Genomic DNA, 14845 nt, shown 5'->3' on the forward strand with positions numbered 1-14845 from the left:
TTGTGCTACTGGATTTTATTGGCACAGTCAACTCAGTGCAAGTTCGCTGGTTCATATGCTAGGATGATTTCTGATTCCTGTAGGGGAGCAAAGTGATTCCCAGAACATAGAATTGTGCTATTATTCCAGCTTCCTTTACTTATTCTGAGAGCAGCTCAGAATCTAGACATTAAAGGAAAGCCCCAAATTTCAAACACAAAAGTGACAAGAACTTCCATTTTCTTGACATTCTCCTAGGGGAATAGTGACTGTTATTAAGTTGGATTTGACAGCATTGATTGATTGTCAATTTGATTTAAGAGCACAGTGCCCCCCCTTTCATTTTATTCTTGCCAAGGACCCTGAACAATTTGACTAAATTTTTTACACAGCCTTCATTTCACCCACCCCCCATGTATCCCTCTTTCCTAGTTACAAATTTGGAAAGGGGTTAGTTTAATATGCCAGTATGAGTGGAAGCCAATTTTTATTTTCTTTCTCTTATGCTTTGTTGTTGGCCAGCTTTTTAAAAAGTTTTGTTGTTGTTGTTGTTAAAAAAAAAAAAAAGTTCTTTTCTATTTCTGTGTCAAATAGAAGCCAAATCCATCTCTTTCTAATTTAAATTATTCTTTGCAATAATTTAGCCTCGTCCCAGCCCATAGTGTTGTTCTGACCTTTAGCCCATATTTGGTTTGAATTCTGTAGATTTCCAGTTAGATGCAAGTAGCTGAGAACCAAGGAGAATCTCCAGAAGCCATTGATTCCAATCCAGAGCAGAAAAACTCAGTTCTTGGGAAGGGTATGTGTTGTCGTGAGCACTGTATATCATGTAAGACTGATGAATCACAGACCTGTACCCCTGAAACAAACAATACATTATATGTTACCAATAAAAAAAATTAAATAAATCAACTCTAGACAAACGGTGTCTCTTCTGTTCTTCAAAATTTCAAGAAGATCTTCCAGTGTTCTTCAAAGTTATTTTGTTTTTATACAGAGTACTATGTTCTTTTCTATTTTTTATTTGGAAAATTTCAAAATTATAGGAAAAAAGAAAAGACTACAATGAATATTGCACAGCCTTCACCTGGATTCACCTTTTATTAATATTCTACTATGTTTACTTTCTCTCTCATGTTCACTCTTTCTCACATTGTATTAATTCTCCCCTATCTATCCATCTGTCTATCTATCTCTCATTGTCCATCTGTTTATCTAGCCTGGTAAGCAATTTGAAAAGTCATTGCAAGCGTCATAATACCTTACCTTAGGAAGATCCCTATGAACCATCATAGACGTGTGTTTATTCAATGCCTGCCAAACCGACTAAAAAGCACACGGAAAGCTGCATATAATTAGGTTTATGTCACAGAAGGGGATTTTTTCATTTAGTGAATCACCTGTGTGTGTGTGCGCATGAAAGTGCATGTGTATATGTGTGTATGTGTGTTTATGTGTGCAAAGTCTCTATTGACCAAGGAGAAATAAATAATATTTGCAAGATTATATACATGTGTATGTGTGTATATATGTGTGTGTATATATATATTATATGAATATATTACATATATATATAATCATTTGACATGTGAATAAAACACATAAAAAAGTTAAAATCGCAAAGGCATAAGACAAGCCCATTCCTGAGTTTTTAAATGCATCCCCTGCCAATTGATTCTGAACCCAAGAGAACTGAGCTAGAGCTGAGCCGGCACTTTTCCATGACATGAAGAAAACTAGGGCTCTGATGAATTTTGACATGGTGACTTGCAGTCTCCTGAGGGACCGCCATACACTGCCTTTCCTTCCTGAGGTAATAAGCACAAAACCAGCATTAAGTTATATTCTCTGCCCCAAACATCCATACCGGAGAAATGTCGTTCAAGTACACTGAAGCACAGAAGGGAGGAGAGGTCGCAAAGAAGTGAGTCTGCTGTTTAAGAGATGTGTGTGGAAGGAAAAAGAGAATATGGTGATTAGAAAGACACTCTCAGCCCTTTGTAAGTGAGAGAGTATCTTTTCTTTCTGAGAATCCGCTGGTTGGCAGAGTTCTTTTTTCCAGTAACTAATGTGTAGCTAGAATTGTTTAGTGTCTGTAGTAGTCTGGGTCTCCTGGGCTTTCTGGATCTGAAACAACCACCCTAGGAATAACTAAGAGGCCAGTGAAATGAGAAAAAAGCAAATGTAGGGCAGTTCTGCACCAGGAACATGATTCAGAACCTTGACCCGCTAAGTACGGGTCTGACCTAATAGAGTTAACGAGCACCATCTCAGTGACAGCCTGAGCTTCCTTCTAAATCAGCTGGGCTTCCTCGTCACCTTCCTGGGAGATCCTCTGGCTCACAATGTAAACTTTGAAAAAGGATGGCTAGGCATGTCTTTGATAGAGATAGAAGATGATGCAGGAGTAGCCTGTTACTCTAAACACCATCTTCTTACAGGTGTGGCAAGAGCATCCCCTGGTCTGTAATCTGCACAGTGAAGTTTTTAGTTATCATTCTTTCTTTCCTTCTCCCTCTCTCTCTCTCTCTCCCATGCAACCCTTGGGCTGCACAGTTAAAAGTAAAAAAAAGGAAGGCCCACATAGAATTTTTTTTTAGCAGCTCAAAAGCAAAAGCATACACATTGACACTGTGCTGTTGTGTTGTAATTCAGTTAAGACACCTAGCACAGAACTTCATAGATGGTAAATATTCATTTTTTTTTTCACTTAGTCCCAAACATACCATTATCATCATCACCATCATCAATCCCCAACAAATATTATTAAGTGTAGGTCCTGCTTTCAATGGACTTAAAATATATCTTGATACCCATTTATATAGATACAAATGTGGTTATAGGTACATGAAAAAGTACAAGACATTAAATTTTAATGACTAGATTATTTTCCTGTTGCAGCCCAAAAAATGATTTCCTAAAGGGAAGGTATACTGTCTTATTTGTATTTATTCTTTGTCACAATGTCAATTAATATTAGACCTTTAATAAAGATGTTGGTTATATATATGTGTGTGTGAGTATGTATATATGTATAATATGTATGTATAAATGGTATGGTCATATATACATATATGTATATGAATAAAGTCTATTATAGCTGTTGAATAAAGAGTATCTAACAAAATATTCAAAGATGGGAGGTACTATATGGATGCAAAAGTTTGGAGAAGTCTTCTCAGAGTAATCATATACCTTAAACAAGAAAAAAAGAAAAACTAAAAACTGTTGCATACAAAGGTTTCTCTTAGGTGAAGGTCTAAAAGATTGGGATGGCTAATCTGGAAGTTCCAAAATTTGATAGCAAATTAAATGCTTTGCAGTGGCTTTTAATGTGTCTAAGAGACGTTCTCAAGAAGGAGAGAAACCTATTAGAACCACAGTTTAAGAATTCAAATTCAATGTCACAATGCAGAATGGATTAAGTGGAGGAGATAATGGAGCAAAGAAGTTTATAGATATACACTAAAAAATAATCAAGTGCCATGGAAAAGAAAGGGAAGAAGGAAGAAGGATATAGCTGCAGATAAGGTAATATCACTTAGTGGATAATTAACTTGAAGAAGCAAGAGAGAAAAAGGAGTCAAAGATAACTCTGAGTCTGCCAGGTTTGATGACTAGAAGTATGGTGATAACATTAGGCCTTTCAGGAAAGTGTAGTTAGGGAACGATGGCTTTAGGGTTATTTGAGTTTCTTCTTGATAAACTGTGTACTAGAAAATAAGGGATTCAGGACCATTAGACAACGTTGTCAAGGCTAGAATGTAGCTCTTAGAGTTGGTGATCCATGTGCCTCTCATTGAACCCCTCTGTCATAGGCTGCTTACCCCCATCTCTCCTTCACTCTAGCATGCTTTTCATGTGCTCTGTCAGCAGCCAGTCTCACAGACTGTGCCAACGACAAAACAAAGTAATTTCTTCTACAGATCTACCTTCCTGTTCTGTAATGTGCAGGTGGATCTTTAAATAGCCTCTCCTGCAGCCCCCTCATGCCCACATATCTTGTTATTTTAATAAATATATCCGGGATAACTTTTCAGATGAAGTGCCTCCACTATTGAGAATGTTTGCTTGTGTTCTTTGTCATCCTCATTTATTAAGTTTAAACTTCATAGGTTTGGCCAGTCTCCTTTCCCAGTTGTTAGATAGATGGTGTTTCGGGTATTTTCTAGTTTAGTTGAGAACAGAGAAAGATTTCCCCCATATGTCACTTGCTTCTTTTACTGTTGTTTGTCTGTTTCAAGAAAGGGAAGGGAACCAGAATCTTTGTTGAACTTTATTTGAGCAGAAGTTTTACTTCATTTTATTTTAAGTTACCTAGAGGTTAGCAAATGTTGACATAAAAATATAATGTGAGAGGAAATTCTAGACCCCACTTCATTGGTTTTGGGTTTTTATAAAAAGACTTTATTTATTTATTTGACCGAGAGAAAGAAAGCACACAACTAAGCAGAGAACCAGGCTAAGGAAGAGGGAGAAGCAGACTCCTTGCTGAGCAGAGAGCTGGGCTCAATCCTATGACCCTGGGATCATGACCTGAGTGGAAGGCAGATGCTCAACCAGATGCTCCCGTCAGTTTTGGTATTAAGGAATTGTTCTGTCTGGAGAATTGAAAAAGAGGACCCAAAGCCTTTTATATATCCAACTATATGAATTAGTCTGAGTATTCCTTGTCAATATCTAAATGAGCAGATGTGCAATAGTGTTTAATTTCACTGGGACTTCTGCCATATAGAAAACATTGGAAACTATCACAGCTATTTCTGTGGCAGCAGAATTTCTCTTCTGTATTCTATAGCTATTCATGTTTGATTACTGAAGGGGGGGTACATATCTATTGCTACATTCCAGAAAAACTTCTTCTCTGTTTTGGTATGCAAATATTCATAGTATTATACCTGAGTTATTAAAGTGGCTTACCTCAGTATCTATTATTAAAAGGCTATGAGGGTTAAAAATATATTTGCTGTGAATTATAAACCGTCTCATGCATTTATTTTGGGGGGATGTAGAATACAATTTGTAATGATGACTATGTCCTTTTAAAACCTGCAACTATTACCCTCTACTTGGATCAACTTGAAACAAGAATCCAAGGAAGCAGAAAGTTTTATAGTAAAAGCTTGATAAATAAGAGAATGAGAGAATGAGCTACTAGGATCAAAAAATAAGCAGGACCTTAATTAATTTTTTTTTTCATAGAGTGAGGTTATTTTCCCTGAGGACTTGCCTTTTCCACTATTTCATTTTACCCGCATGGTTTCCTATTCATGTTAAATGGAGGAACACTATAGCTCATATTTTTCTCTTGCAAAGACTACTTATTCTTTAATAAGGACAGGTAGTAGTTTCTTTGTGGAGCTAATTGACTTCCTTGCTGTGCATATAGAACCTTAAAGCTAAACTAGTGAATTTTAGATAAATAATGGAAGTTTCTTAACTTTATAAAACTTTCATCAAAAGTTACTGTATTTAATCTGATATAGCTCCAATAAGGAAACTATTTTACTTACTAAATTATTGCAAAACAGACATTTATTTGTAGGTCTGTTGCTTGAAACTCCAATATTTTTTCTGCAAAAAAACATAAGCAGTTCCTAAGTGCAGGCTAGCATATGAATGCATTATATAATAAAACTGAAAAATATATTAATACTATATTCATCTTAATTTTGAATACTGGAAGAAAGACCCATGATCCAGAAAACAAAAAACATATGTAGTGAGTACAGTTAGTAAAATGAAGCTTAGTGATGTTAACTTCTTCAAAATTACAAACTAGTAAGTATTGGAGTGTGTAGAGACAGAAGAGGAAGCAGTGGTTGGGTTAGCCAAAGAGCATGAGTTACAAAGAAATGAGGATATCATACAAAGCTAGAAGATAAAAAATCTGGAAGTTGCTTTGGACAAGAATATACTAATATAATGTATTGAAACCAAGAGTACTTTTTTCATCTATTTTAGAAATCGTGCTTAACAGCAAGTTAAATTAAAAATGTGTAATAAATAAAATAAATTCTCAAAAGGAAAAAAAACTGGGGCACCTGGGTGCCTCAGGAGGTTAAGCCTCTGCCTTCAGCTCAGGTCATGATCTCAGGGTCCTGAGATCGAACCCCTCATCGGGCTCATTGCTTGGCAGGGAGCCTGCTTCCCCCTCTCTCTCTGCCTGCCTCTCTGCTTACTTGTGATCTCCCTCTGTCAAATAAATAAATAAAAATCTAAAAAGAAAGAGGAAAAAAAATTGCAGCCAGTGAGAATGTTTAAAACAAATGCTTTTTGGTTGTTAAAGACAACATCCACCCACCCCAACAATATAAATAAATAAATAAATAAATAAATAAATAAATAAATAAAATAAAATGCACTATATAATTAAAACTAAACAAGTATTCATTAAATAAACTTGTGACAAAAATATTTTGCTTAATTGCAACTTTACAAAAATATAATATTTATTTGCAACATTAGTGAAGATAACTGTATTTTTATCACAGATAATTATTTGAAGAAGATTGAATGCTTAAATCCTAGAATGTTTACCACAAATTTACTACAATATGCATATAGAACTTACACTTTTTAGTAGTACTGTATAATTTCAATGCTAATTATTTTTTTACATTGCTTGTAAAATAATTTTGTATTTCTGGTTTACACTACAACTAAATGTGAGAAGGAAAAGAACTTCAGAAACTTCAAGATCTCATAGACCTTGCACAAAGTGGATGATATATATGTAGAGAAATAGTGATGGATAATACTTAAAATTGATATATAACTAATGTAAAGTTAATTTTTGTTTCCTATGGTGTGATATCCATAAATTCAAGGTACGGCCAGTAACATAATTTTATATGTAAAAATAAGAAAAGATCTATTTATATTTGTTGACTTTCTTTTTGACTTCACAAGTTGTTCCAGCGAAATTAGACCATTCCATCTTAGCTTACAAAAAATACTTGGATACCACCATTACATGTATTTTCTCACATATAAATCCCAATTCTGTGCTTCAAATGATATATCAGCCCACACATTTCTTGATCATCATAGTTCCATGTTCAAAGCTTTAAAGAGAAAAACTAGTATATAACCAGGATGTCAAAAATCATGTATGGGGGTCCTTTATGTTCAGAAACTCTTGCTTATACTGTGGTTCTAGAATATAAAAGACAAGGGGCACCTGGGTGGCTAAGTCAGTTGAACATCTGACTCTTGATTCCAGCTTAGGTCATGGTGTCTGGGTCCTGGGATCAAGTACCACGTTAGGCTCCTCTCTCAGGAGGGAGTCTGCTCTAGATTCTCTGTCTCCCTCTCCCTCAGCCCCTTCCCCCTTGTGCTCTTACTCTCTTCTCTCTCTCTCTCTCAAACAAATAAATAAATAAATCTTTAAAAAACAACAGATAGTCTTTGTAGCTTTATAGTTGCCAGTAAGTATCTCTACCTCTTATCCCAAGCCCTGACTGCACAGGAGGGAACATCCAAGTATCTTCAAGTGTTACACTTATCTCCTACTGAGAAAATACTATATTCTACTACTTGTGATGAGAGTAGTTAATCATGAAATAAAGTGAAGTTTCTATATAAATAAAATGGCAACTCAGTACAGAGAATAGAGGCAAATCAAGATACTGATTTTTGGTGTTTTTCTGGAAAAGAACTATATCCAGGTTCACCTCAAATAGTATTCCAATATGATTATTTTGAGTCAAAAACATTCTTATTCCTCATGGATTTTGTAATCACTTTATTTAACTGTATCTGTGGTAAACAAAATTTTGAAACCCTCCTCCCCTCCAACTAGGTGTGCCACCTAATCCCTGAAAATTGTTAATACAATAAGATATCATTTCTGTGATTATATGTTATGTTACTTAGCCCCATTCACCTTATGATAGGGAAATTCTCTGTATGGACTTGATCTAATCATATGAACCTTTAAAAGCAGCAGAAGGCAAAAAGTAAAACCAGAAAGATTTGAAACATTAAAAAGTACTCAACATGATAATGCTGGCTTTAAAGATAAAGACACATAAAAAGAAATATGAGAAGCCTCCTGGGGAAAAGAATGGCTTCCCACTGACAGTCAGAAAGGAATCAGGGATGTGAGACCTAAAACCAAAAAGAGCTGGGTTTTTCCAACAAACTCTAGAGCCTGGAGGTAAATCCTTTTGCAAAACCTCCAGTTAAGAGCCCAGCTAACACCTTGATCTCTGCTTTGTGATACCCTGAGCACAGAGCCAGCAAAATGTGCCCAGACTTCTGACATATAGGATTGTGATCTAATAAATGGGTGTTGTTTTAAACCACTAAGTTTGTGATAATTTATTATTCAACAATAGAAAACTAATATAATATTCTTTCATGTTTTGTGTCTTGGAGGTAGAGAGAGTTATTTGATCCTTCAGACCCTCAAGTCTTTAAACACAATGGATAGTCATAGGAACAAAATTATCATAACTTTTTAAATAAAATTCCAGGGTTGGACAACATTAGAAAAATATATCTTCAGCTATCCTCTGAAACTTCATGCCAACGAAGGACATAAGAAAATGCCTTTAGAGGAAGTTAATAAGAATGAGAAACTGAATTCTTCAAATCATAAAAATAATCTTATTTATATTTCTACCTTCACAAATCTCATTTTCCCCTTTACTAATATTTGTTATTCCAGGATGATCTACAGAAAGAAAAACTGGAGCCTCCCAAGCATAACTCCTGGAAACAGTGGAAGGCTACATTTTCCTGCTTCTCTTGCAGCTAGGTTGAGGCCATATGATTTAGTTCTGGCAGTAGAATACATACAAAAATAATAATGCTGTTCCTATATGTGACTCTTGAAAAAGTTCTAGGTTAAACCTCTGGTTTCTTTCTTCCTCTTTCATGATGACATCAGTAACCACTTGTTTGAGATGGTAGCATCACCTAAAAAAAAAAAAAAAAAAAAAAGCTTGGATTCCTAAGTTAGTGCATACAGGAAAGACCCCAAGAAGGAGACCTTACAGACTCACACCAGAAATAAATCTTCATAATGTTAATATACTGAATTGGGAGGTTCAGTTGATTTGTTGTAGGAACTAGCATTAGTCTATTTCTTCTTATATTTTCTCTTAAAACTATGAAGTAGCTACCAGTAATCTCACAAATTATCAATAAATCAGTATTAAAAGTAGAGTCTTTGTAGCTTTATAGCTACAAATAGAGCTTGAAGTTTAAGATCTCATTTTACCACACTACTAACTATAGCACTATCTTGCAGGCTGGCACAAAGCATATGATAAATAAATAGTTTTGAATGAATGAAAGCCTTGCTTTTTTGAATATAATTTGCTCTTACACTAAGGAATATCATGTTGTCTACCTTACATTTAACTAAGACCATGGTCAATAAGGTCTTGTCAGCAACTTCTCTGAAGGACTAGACTCATGGAGGAAAAAGACAAAGAATCCCTTGAAGCTTACAACCTACATTCTCTAAGATCTTTGTTCTAGAAGATGATTATAATTATACTTACTAAAAACTTTCATATCCCTCAGATTATGATAAACCCATCAGCCATACCCTCCAAATAATGGTAAAATACTTTTCCCCCTTTTTAAGTACAATGTGGGGGATTGAAAATAACAGGGAGTTTTCTAACAACATCAGCTTCTGCTAATTTTGGACTACTTACTCAAATATATACCAATATTAGATAAAATAGAAAAGTTAAAAATCAAAAGGACAGAGGCACCTGGGTGTTCAATAGGTTAAGCATTAGACTCTTGGTCATGATCTCACAGTTGTACAATTGAGCTCTCAGTCAGGCTCTGTACTCAGTGCAGAGTCTGCTTCAGATTCTCTCTTCTTCTCCCTCCCACTAATTCTTTCTCTCTCTCTCAAATAAATAAATAAAATCTACAAAGTCTTAAAAAAAAAAAAAACCCACAACAGTGCAGTTACTCTAAAAATATGATAAATGTCATCATTTACTAAATACTGAATTCACATGCATGGAATAAGTAACAGCCAAAAATGAAGTAATGGAAAATTCAACTTCTAAGAGGAATCAGAAATACTTTTATGTTTGTAAGAACAAGCCAGGCTCAACACAGCAAATCAGGGACTCAGAAGAAGAGCTTTCAATTATAATAAAAAGCAAAAACAGCCTATAACCAGTGTCTGGAGCTCTGATCAGAAACCAGCTGCTTTGTTGAGGATGCAGGAAGGAGCAAAAATAGCCAAATAACTTCAAATTGGGACAAACAACCTCTTGGATCAACACCAGGACTTGTAATATCCATGAAGCAGAGCCCTCCATGGCCAGATATTGATTGTGTCTCAGACAGATGCTTGAGGAGAATAGATAGAGACGATCACACATTGCCATACCTAGAAAAACAAAAGTTGCCAACAAGCAAAAACAAAGCACATTAGTCAATTCAATCTTGAAAATAGCAACAAAAATATATCATGTTGACAACAATCCAAATAAAATACAAATTAAACAATTAAATTAAGTAATTTGCTCTCAGGAAAAGGAAATAGAGTGATTTAAGAAATGACTTTTTTTAATCTTCAAAAATAGGTAAGAAGCAATGAAAACGCACAGGAAATGAAATGTATCAGAATTTTAATCAAGAACAGGTTGACGTGAAAAAAATGACTTGGAAATCTATAGAGTAGAAAATAATGACAGCTATGACAATGTGATCAATATGAGCTTATTCATATAGTTATTTGATAAAATTTAAAATTCATTTGTAAAAATTCCTAAGAAAGTCAAACTAAAATGCTCTATGAATGAAATAAACATTAGGATGGACACAGTTGAAATGAGCATTAGTGAACTGGAAGAGAGTAATCAGAAATACAACCAGAAGGCCGCATGGATAGATATAGAGTGGAAAATATAAAAGAGAAGTTAGAAGACATGGAGGTTACATTGAGAAACTAAAATATCTACAATAGAAATTTTAGAAGGAAATAATAGTGCAGATGTGGATAAGGTAGGTTTTCAAGAAGTAATGACTGAACTTTTCCAGAAATTGATAAAGCCTTACAATTTAACAGATCAAAGATTCTACTAGTGGATTACTGTAGTTTGACAATCTAAAAGAGAACAAATATTTTAATCTCAACTGATGCAGAAAAACAGTCATTTAAATTTAACACACATTCATAAAAAGATCTTTTTTCTTTAAGATTTTATTTATTTATTTGACACAGAGAGAGATCACAAACAGGCAGAAAGGCAGGCGGGGGGCGGGGGAAGCAGGCTCCCCACCAAGCAGAGAGCCCAATGCCGGGCTCGATCTCAGGACCCTGAGATCATGACCTGAGCTGAAGGCAGAGGCTTCACCCACTGAGCCACCCAGACACCCCCATAAAAAGATCTTACCCAATGCATACTAGGAGTCAGTTTTATCTGGTAAAAATATATACCTAAATTTTTGAAGCACTTTTATTCAATGAGAATCGAGATATGCATGTCTGCTACCATTATTAGTATTTGATATTACATTGAAGCCTCTCACCAATTCCATAAAGCGAGATGAGCTAATTACAAGTATAAGGATTGGAAAAGAAGAAAAGGCAAATTTATTTTTTCAAAATATAATTGACTACCTAGAAAATGTAAGAGAATCTAAAAACAAAGTTACTGAGGAAGGTAAAAGAACATAATCAATATATAAAAAATCAAAATATCTTTCTAATACAATAATTTCCAGTTAGAAAATATAACAGACAAAAAAGTTTTATGTACTTCCACCTCCAAAAAATAGGTTAAGGTTGCTATGAATGAATATAATAAAAGATGTGTGAGAACTTTATGGGAAAAAAAATTGTAAGGACCTAAAAGAAAACCTGTGTAAATTGAGGGATTTACCATGTTGATAGACGTCATAAAAATGTCAAGTCTTCACAAATTTATCTATAATTTTAATTCAATTCCACTGAAAGCCTCAAAAGGATTTTTTCTGGAAATTGAAAAACTGATGAAAGGCTCAGTGTTCAAGAATAATGAAAACAACGTTGAAGGAAAAAAGCAACAGATGGAATTTAGTTCACTTTATGGTAAAATTATGATAAAACACAGCACTGGAAATAGTGTATAGTATAGAAACATAACTTAATGGCACAAAACAGAGAAATCATTTGTTAACACAATTGTATTTGAAAATATTGTGTAAAATAGAGGTGTCCTTACCAATCAATTGGAAACAGATGATCTGCTGAAAATGTGTTGTTGGGACAATCGTTTATCCATATGATATAAAAAATAATTCTATATCCCTAATTCCTACCATGCATCTAAATTAACCCTAGAGATATCAGACACCTAAGTAACAAGCAAAACTTCAAACTTAGATGGAAATGTAGAAGAATGCTTTATTTTTTAATAGGATGAATTTATCAAAAAATAATAAATATCATTAAGAAAAAATGATAAACTTTGTCAATATTAAAATGTTTGTGTCATAAAAGACACGATAAACAAGTTTTAAAGTCAAGGGTATTACAAGATATTTACACATCTATAGTGTACAAATTTAAGTTTCTAAAATACATAAAGAACTTCTACAAATCAAAACAAAAAAGATTACAGAAAATCTAGTAAATTTGAGCCTGGTCAAAGTAAAAGAACAGAGATAAATAGAAGAGGAGGACCTATTGGCCAGAAACAGGAATCAACCTCACCAGCAATTGTGAAAATTCGAGTTAAAACAACTAATCATATATTTTCAATCAGTAAATTTTCAAAAAATAAAATAACAAAAATTGATGAGTATGCATTATGTGTATATGTTATCGAGGGAGGAGGGTAGAATTTGATTTCTCATTCACTAAGGTTACAGATGAAAACTGACACAAACATTTTAAGATTAATTTGACAATATTTAGAAAGGTTGAATTATGTGAGTACAACAATTTTGCTTCCAAATGTATTCCTCAATTAATCTGAAGGACAAGCCACAAGGTAACATCTGCAAAAGATGTTCAATGCGGAAATTTTGTGTAAGGAAAAAACTAAAAATTATCTAAATATCGGATGACAGACTCAGAAATAAATAAAAGATGGTCTGTCACATTCACAAATACTATGTTAAAATGACCTGATTAGATGTCTGTGTTTAAATATAAAAAGATTTTAAAACAATATAATGCAGCTGGGCATTGATATCTAGCACACAAAACTTTCCATGTTATTTATGAGTAACTTTATGTAAAACTTTTGCTGTGAGTTGTTACAAAACAAGTTCAAACTCAGGGCTGCCTCTTGGGATGGAAGGAATTTTAAAGCCTCAGAAGGAAAAGAGGAATTTAATATAATAAAATGGTTTATGTCTTTCTTATAGAAAAATATTTAAAGCAAATATGACAAAAGTTAACATATTCTTTAGATTTTGGTTATTTGGTGAATGGCTATTTTAAAGAGTGATACACTTGCATAATCTGTGCTGCTGGGTTTTTTTTTTTTCAATATTTCCATCATACCCTTGAAAGATTAACTCCCAATTTATAATACCTGAGATGATCAGTTAATATATGATAATTATAAAACAGTCCCAGTTTCCAATCAAGTGTTCAGAGGATAGAGCCTGAATAAATATGGGGACAGGAAGAAAAAAATGGACCTCTTGATAAGAGCACACAGTACATATAATAGCTTCTGTATGTCTCACGACAATATTCTAGAGAAAAATCATGATTTTCCTTAAGGAAAATAATGTATCATTGGAACATACATCTCTAATCAATATTCTCTGAGGCAGCAAACACATCGGCCACCATTATGCAGTTGGCAGAAACTCAGCTACACTCCAGTAATTAACTTAGGTTGGGTGAACACAGTGGGAGGGGATATAGAAAGGTTTTTTATCCGTTTCCAATCAAGGAGAGGCCAGGGCCTTCTGTACAGGGAGAATCACACTCTGTCACATTGTAGGTTCCTGAGCACAGGACACAAACCTTATGTCCTTGGACAATGTCAAGCTCTTTATCTTATCTTTCCTTCCACTGACACTGGAAGGTTATCTTTGTCCCATTTGCTATTGCAATAACTGTGAATGAAATTTGGTACAAAATGGTTATGGAATTTCTGATTTATTAGATTCTAAAAGAATCCAATACTCTGTCATAATAGTGAATAGGAAAGAAATTAATTCTTTGCTGAATAGAGTTGCTATTTAGCTGCTTTGTTTCTCTTGAAAGTATAGCCCAAATTGGAGTAATTATCATTGGAAGTCAGGAACCTAAAGTGGCCCAAATTATTTTTCTTCTTCAATTCAGTAATTGTACTTGCATAAATAACAGTATTTGTCTATGGAGCTCCAGACATTTCAGTTTGTTAGGAATTGTTTAAGCCAAATCAAATATTATTAATGCATGCACCAAAACAAAGGGGTAAAAGAGGTTTCAAACAAGAGAATTGGAGAACAAAAAAAAGAGAGAGAGAGAGAGAAGAAAGGCTTATACAGATTATATCTGTGGGTGAAAATGTTACGGGCATCATGAATTTAAAATTTTCAGTTTTAACCCTATCTTGTCTTCATCTTCACTCTGAAATACAACCTACATGAATTTTCACTAGCCCTCTATGTTCAATGATTTCCAATATAATTTCTTTCAAACCCTGAAAGCAGACTATTTTCTTATATCAACTAATGCATATGAGTGTGACCCATAATAATGTTTGGCAGCTTCTTAGCTGATCTACATAATGAAAAAATAATGTAATACCTTGAATTCTGAATTGTGTCCTTCCTCCTGTGCTGGGAAATTCTATGCATCACCCTTTTATTACTTAACTGATCATGCAAATTTCAAGGTGTATGTTTACAAACATTTTGTTGTGTTTCTCATGCTATTAGCATTCTGAAG

The sequence above is a fragment of the Mustela erminea genome, chromosome 3, assembly GCF_009829155.1.
Source record: "Mustela erminea isolate mMusErm1 chromosome 3, mMusErm1.Pri, whole genome shotgun sequence".
Taxonomy (NCBI): Eukaryota; Metazoa; Chordata; class Mammalia; order Carnivora; family Mustelidae; genus Mustela; species Mustela erminea.